The sequence below is a fragment of the Propithecus coquereli genome, unplaced genomic scaffold, assembly GCF_000956105.1.
Source record: "Propithecus coquereli isolate 6110/MARCELLA unplaced genomic scaffold, Pcoq_1.0 Scaffold242, whole genome shotgun sequence".
Classification (NCBI taxonomy): domain Eukaryota; kingdom Metazoa; phylum Chordata; class Mammalia; order Primates; family Indriidae; genus Propithecus; species Propithecus coquereli.
In genome coordinates, this window is record NW_012147975.1 from 3432941 (window position 1) to 3439656 (window position 6716).

Below are 6716 nucleotides of genomic sequence, written 5' to 3' on the forward strand. Positions count from 1 at the left end.
CTTCCTGATAATGTTGGGGCCTGGCTTCAGGTAGGTAAGGGAAGGAGCAATTGTTGAAGCCAAGTGGGCTGTGAAGTGGGGGAGATGGGCTATCTCTGCCATTGTTCCTGGGAGGAGAATGCAGCCGTGTCGGGGGGCGCTGCCCCCCCAACCCCTACCCAGGTGTCACAAGCTCCTTTCCAGCACCAGGGCCGCAGCAGCCCAGCCTGGCCCAGCGGGGGCGGGTGGGGGTGGTGGGAGGCAGCTTTCAACTTCATCTCTGCCTGGGAAAAATTCCCTTTCATGTGGCTGCCTGTGATCTCTCCAGGCGGCTCTGCTGAAGGGGGCCGTCCAGCAGGGAGTAGGGGGAGCTGCTGCGGCTGGGGGGCACCCTTGCCCCCAGCACAGGGCAAACTGCAGCACCTCCGGAACCTTGAGGGGGAAGGTTCTCCCCGGGGGAGTTGGGGGGGAGCCTGGCCAGCAGGGGGCACCTAGGCAGGAGGCCCTTGCCCGCCCCGCCCCACTGCTGGCAGCAGGCAGGCTGCAGATGGCCTCAGCCGGCCCTCATTGGCACACCTACAGGTGTGGGGTGGACGGCTCTGGGGCCAGCCCCGAGGTGGGGTGCTGTGACTCAGCCGCCTGTACCTTTTCGTGTGCCAACCTGCAGCCTAGCCATGTCTCCTGGGCCCACCCCCCAACACACACCCAAAGCTCAAAGCCCTTCGCCTCTTGCAGCTTCGTCCTCTGCTTCGTGGAAACGGTAGGCCAGCCTCTGTGTCTGGGGGGCCGGGTGGGGACGGCTGTGAAGCTGAAAACACACTGAGGACTCAGTTACCTCATCTGGGAAACGGGACAGTAATTGTGTCCCCCATAAAGTTGCCTGAGGATGAAATGAGATCACACTAGGGAAGAGCCCAACTGGTAGTAAGCTCTAAATTAATGGCAGCTGGTGTTGCTATTTTAAAACTATTATTCACCTAAATCTCACCAAGGTGTCCCCCACCTTCTGCCCGGCTGTGTGTCCTCCTGAAGCCCTAGCCACCCCCCACACCCCCTCCATAGAGTGGCCCAGCCTCCAGCCCTTCCCCTGCCTGGCCCCACCCCGCACCAGCCTGCCTGTCTCTGTGGTTCTCTCTGGCTGTCTCTGCATCTCTGTCTTCATGGTCTCTGTTGGTCCCTGACTCTTCTGTGTCTTTGTCTCTTCATCTTTCTGGATCTCTGAGCCTCCGTGTGTGTCTCTGGGTCTCTGTCTTTCCTGTCTCTACATCTCTCTATTTCCCTGCACTTCCCACCTCTGTGTCTGTGGCAGGCTCACCCCTGCTGCTCTCCCATCTAGCAGAGAACAGTCAGGGGTGGGCTCCCCGCTGGGGTCGTGTGCCCAGTTCCCCTCCTGCGGGTGCCTTCAGCTCCCCTCTGCCACAGTTGGGAGCCTGACCTGGTGACCTGGGAGCCTTCACCCCAGGCACCCTGTCCGCCCACCTGTGTGATCTGGCATTCAGGGCCAGCTCTGGCGGCGGGAGAGGGATTCCCAGAGGCCTGGTGCACACACTGGGCTGTAAGACATGTCCAGCCTCCATGTAGCCCCTGCACGGACCCTCGTGTGTGTGCGTGTGCGTGTGTGAGAGAGAGAGATGCTTCAAGGCCCTGACAACCACGTGAGACCTTGTGCATCAATGTGGCTGCATGTGACATCAGGTGTGACATCATGAAAATGGTTTGTGACAGTGTGGGAGACTGCTGTGAAACCTCAAGTGGCCATAGATTAGTGTATGATGTCAGTGGCCACACTTAGGGACGTTCTGTGACATTTCATGTGTGATCCTGTGACATTGTACAGTCAGTCCTATAACAGACCCAGTGTGATACTGGGTTGTACAACTGAATGTGTGACATTGGGTATACAACACTGATGTCGTATGGCATTGTGTGACCTGTGGCAACACTCAGTGTTTCAATGAGTGTATGACCTTGTATCTGTGTGGCCCTCATGGGGATGGCCCTGGAACTGGCATCAGGGATTGTGTGTGTGTGTGATGTGTCTGTGTGACCACGGTGTGACCCGTGATGCTGCCCAGATAACCCTGTGGCACTGCGTTGGTGTGCACCTGTGTGCCTCTCACTGGTGCTGACGCCGTTACCACGTGTGCCTTTGCCTGCAGCATTTCCTGGGCCTCTGCCCTGACAGCCGTGCAACTCTGGGGAGAGAATGGGGGCTCTGGCAGCCCCTCTTACCCCCAGCCTGTGCCCTTGCCTGGCCCTGAGGCCAGTCTGGAGGAGCGAGCTAGTGTGGGGGCAGCAGGCGCAGTTCCCACGGCCACCGTGGCCCCTCTCCCAGCCCCATCACCGCTGGCTTCAGCTCCACAGAATATCCTGGCAACCCCAGCCTCTTTGTTCTCTGAGGCCGCCAAAGGCCTCCCCGCATCCCAGTCTGCCCAGCGCCTGCCAGGCACCCCTTCCCCCCACAGCAGCCAGGCTCAGCCTGACCCAGTCTCTAGCTGCCCTTATCCCCCAACCCAGACTGGGGCCCCGTCACATGCCCTGGACCTGACTCAGGACTCCAGATGCTCTGCTGTGAGGTTGCTGTGGTCATGTGCAGGAAGAAGGAAGCAGGATAGCTCCTGTGGCTGTACTGGGTGATTGTGGGCCAGGAGCTGGACTCTGTATGAGGCCCAAGGCTAGTGGGAGGCTCAGTCTTCAGTCTAGGACAGTTTCAGTTTGTCCAGTAAGTTTATGTCTTTGGCTCCAGGAAGTCATCAGGACAGGGATTATTATCTACACTGATGGCTAAAGAGAGTATGTGACTTGCCCAAGAGCAAGATGATGGCAGGTCCCTGATTAGAACCAGGCTCCTGGCTGCCTTGGGAGAAGGACCAGCTGCCTCCAAAAGAATGGAAGGGGGCCTGGGAGTCTTGACACATGGGTCCCTGCTCATTTTTGGGTCACTATATGTCAAAGCCACGTGTGTGTGTGTGTGTGTGTGTGTGTGTGTGTATGTGTGTGTGTGTGTGACCTTGGCCAAAAGCCCTTGCTTCTCTTTCCAAGAAAGAAGCCAGGGGCCAGGCGTGGTGGCTCACACCTGTAACCCTAGCACTCTGGGAGGCCGAAGCAGGCGGATCGTTTGAGCTCAGTAGTTCGAGACCAGCCTGAGCAAGAGTGAGACCCCCGTCTCTACTAAAAAAATAGAAAGAAATTAGCTGGACAACTAAAAATACATATAGAAAAAATCAGCTGGGCATGGTGGCGCGTGCCTGTAGTCCCAGCTACTCAGGAGGCTGATGCAGAAGGATCGCTTGAGCCCAGGAGTTTGAGGTTGCTGTGAGCTAGGATGACGCCACGGCACTCTAGTCCAGTGAACAGAGTGAGACTCTGTCTCAAAAAGAAAGAAAGAAAGAAAGAAGCCAGGGATTGTGGGGTGGGGCGCTTGACAGGGTGCTTTGCAGTGCAACAAGATCACCTCACAGCGCCAAGGCCCCACAGCGTCTCCAACAGGGACAGGGCGCTGTTGGCCCGGGGGCAGGCTGTGGCTTGGGGCCCCTGCCTCCATTCCCAGGCTTGGCTGGTCTCTGTGCTGCCACAAAGAAGGCAGTAGTGATGCACACACAGCTTGGCTGTAGGCAGGACCGCTTGGGTCTGAGCTGATTGCAGCACCAGCCCCCACCCCCACCCAGGAGCCAGGGCTGGCTGGTCCCCACTGCCCACCCACAGCCCTGGGCCCACAGGCCACTGCTGATGACAGCCAGGGTTGGGGGAGGGACAGGCAGCCAACAGCGTAGTAATAACACAGACCTTGGCCCAAACACCTTACAGGCATGGCACAGAGAGGCCCAGCTGTCCCCTAGAGTCACACAGTCCTGCAGGGAGTCCTGTCCCCAGAGGCCCACATTCCCTTGATGGCTCTTCCTGCCACATAGAGCGGGGAATGGCTGGGGAGGCTGGTCGGGGTACAGGAGGGTCCCCTGAGGCTGCCGGCCAGGCTGCCAGTGCGGACACTTTCATCTCTCTCCGCCTGTCGACCTGCCATCTCTCAGTGGCATTAAATTCCCCTCTTGCTGCGGAACAAGGGCCGCCTCAGATTCCAGGCAGCAGGGTATGAAGATGGGGTGGCCGGGGGAGGTGAGCCGGGGCCTCCAGGGCTCCAGCCCGGGCGCGAAGCAGCTGGTTGGTGGGGCCTGGTCTGGGGGCTAAGGTGGCCGGTGACACCAGCCTCCCAGTGCCCCGTCACATGCAGGTCTGCTTCCTGTTGCCATCTCTCTCCCGACTGATACCTTCCTCTCCCTTCAAACAGGGTCCCCTCAGGAGCCTTCTTGTCCCCTGCAGGCTGGGCCAAGTGTCCCTGTGGCCCTCATCACAGCACTGATCACTCTTGGTGACATGGCCTGGCTTCAGGGCTGTGGTCTGCAGCTCAGTAAGGGTGGCACTGGCACCTGGCACATGGAAGGGGTAGAAAACATCTGTGGGCTGAATAAATACATTATCTCCTCTTTCTGGGCATTTTTTCCCCTCATGAATTTCCAATCCTAATTAGTGCTATCCACAGGGAGAGAAACTTACTACAAAGGGCTTCCTTCCCCAGCCCCTGGGACCTCCACACCGCTTGTGCAGCCATCGGGCCAGTCCCTTGCACTGACACACTCCCAACAGCCCTGTGAGGGGGGCACTGGTCTCCACGTGACAGATGAGAAAGTTGAGGCTCAGAGAGGTCGAGACACATACACAAGGTCACACAGCCAGGTTCCTCTGCTCTCAGAAGCCAGCCCTGAAACACCTGGCTGTGCTTCAGGCTCTGGCTGGAAGGAACCGCCTGCCCCACCCACATGCTGCATGTGATCACGCCCAGATGTTGGGTTAGGGTCGGTCAAGTATTACTTGCTTCCTTAAACCTGTCTGCACTTTCTGTCTTTTTACTTTTCTTTTTTCAGTAAACATATTATATTATATATTGCTATTCAAATCAGAATACCTAATAAAGTTATTTAACCAAACGTTTTCAAGCCCAGAAAGGTCTGAAAACGAAGAGCACTGTGGGGAGCGAGGATAGGGGATAAGCGGGTAGCCGAGGACCACTGTCCGCTCCCCTGGAATGATAGGGTATGGGTATTTTGGGGGCACAGAGTGAGTCTTCCCACCGTGCCCTCAGCCCCTTGCCTGGCTCTGGGGCCCACCCAGGAGGGGCCGCTGCGGCTGAGCTCCGGCTCTGCGGCAGTGGGGTCTGGGGGCAGTGGCTGCGAGGCGAGGGCCAAGGCAGTGGCCGCTGCCTGGATAAGGCGACGGAGCCCTCAGGAGCCGGGACGCGGTGAAGCCATGGAAACACGGCCCAGGGTGAGGCTGGCTCAGGCACTTCCCCCAGGTGGCCGCCTCCCAGGCCTGGCGGGGGCCCAGCAAGACAGGTCTAGTCTCTGGCTGCCTCACTCCCTGCCCTGCCAGGGGCCAGGTCTGGGCTGGCAGCTGGGCAGGCTTGGTGACACCCCAGCCCACTTCTCCAGGGCCAGGCTGGGGTCAACCCTTGGGTCTGAGTACAGAGGGCTGAGGACAGAGGTAGGGTGATCTGAGTCCTCAGGCCCCAAAGTCCCCTCACCCCATTCAGTCCCTCTCCTTCTGCCACCCCCTCCTTTCCTATAAATATGTGTGCATTATTTACCTTAAGCATTTTGATAAATCATAATAGCAGAGACATCTGCTGTCAAAACTGCAAACTGCATTTGGGGCTCTGCCGGGGAACACCGAGGGTAGAGGCCAGGGGTGCGAGGGCTCTGATGGTCTGATGAGGACAATGGGGACGCCCCCACATCTCACCCAGTGCTGGGCCCTTGAAGGGGACCCAGGCCCCATCCTTCGGGACCCCTCTTCACCAGCTGCTGGTCATAAAACCCTCCCAAGGAGGCCATCCACCACTCCCCAACTGTGTTCCCTCCTTCCTGCCTCCCTCTGCCTCAGAATTAATGCAGCAGCGACAGTGGCTGAGAAGTCCCCCAGAGCAGAGATTAACTCCCAGGGCAGCGCGGGCAGGGTTGGCCATGGGAGGCAGGGGGGTGGGGGGCTGATGCAGGCCTCACAAGATTAATCGCCCTGCAGCCGGCCTCATCACGAGGGCGCCCAGCGCTCCGACCCACCACCCCAGGAGGGGCCTTGGGCCTCACATCAGGAGCCTGCCCTGCCTCCCACAGCCCCCATAGTCCCCAGGCAAACTCATGGAAGGATTTTGGGAGCTGAGATTGAGTTCCTTTCTCATTTTCTCTTCCCTTCCTAGTGGCCCTCAGGGACACTGAGGACCAAGAAACATCCTGTGGTCTCTTTCCCTCCCCGGTTCCTGGCCTGGCTCAGCAGTCCCGGGAGGGGGAGGCTCTGACCGTTGCCTGCCTACCTGCCTCTTGCTGGCTCTGCGGCCCCGCTGGCCTGCCAGTTCACCAAAGCAGAGCTGGGCACGGGGGCGGGGGTGCTCAGAAAAATCCCTGGACATGCAGAGTTCATATGGGGGCTCAGAGAGGAGTGTGATGGCGCTCGGCCTGCTGGGCCTGCTATCCAGCCAGGCCCCTGTAACCGTCCCGGGGGCCCGTGGAGAGGGTGGAGAGAGGAGGTCCTAGACAGAGAGTGAGGTCGCTGCTTGGTAAGGTACTGGGGTCAGGGACCTGGGTACTGGCCTTTCTCAGCCAGTTAACCATTTAGAAAGTCTTCGAGGGGTTGCAGCAAGTAGAATTGAGGTTAGGCAGGGGAATAAAGTTCCCCAGGCAGACAGGACC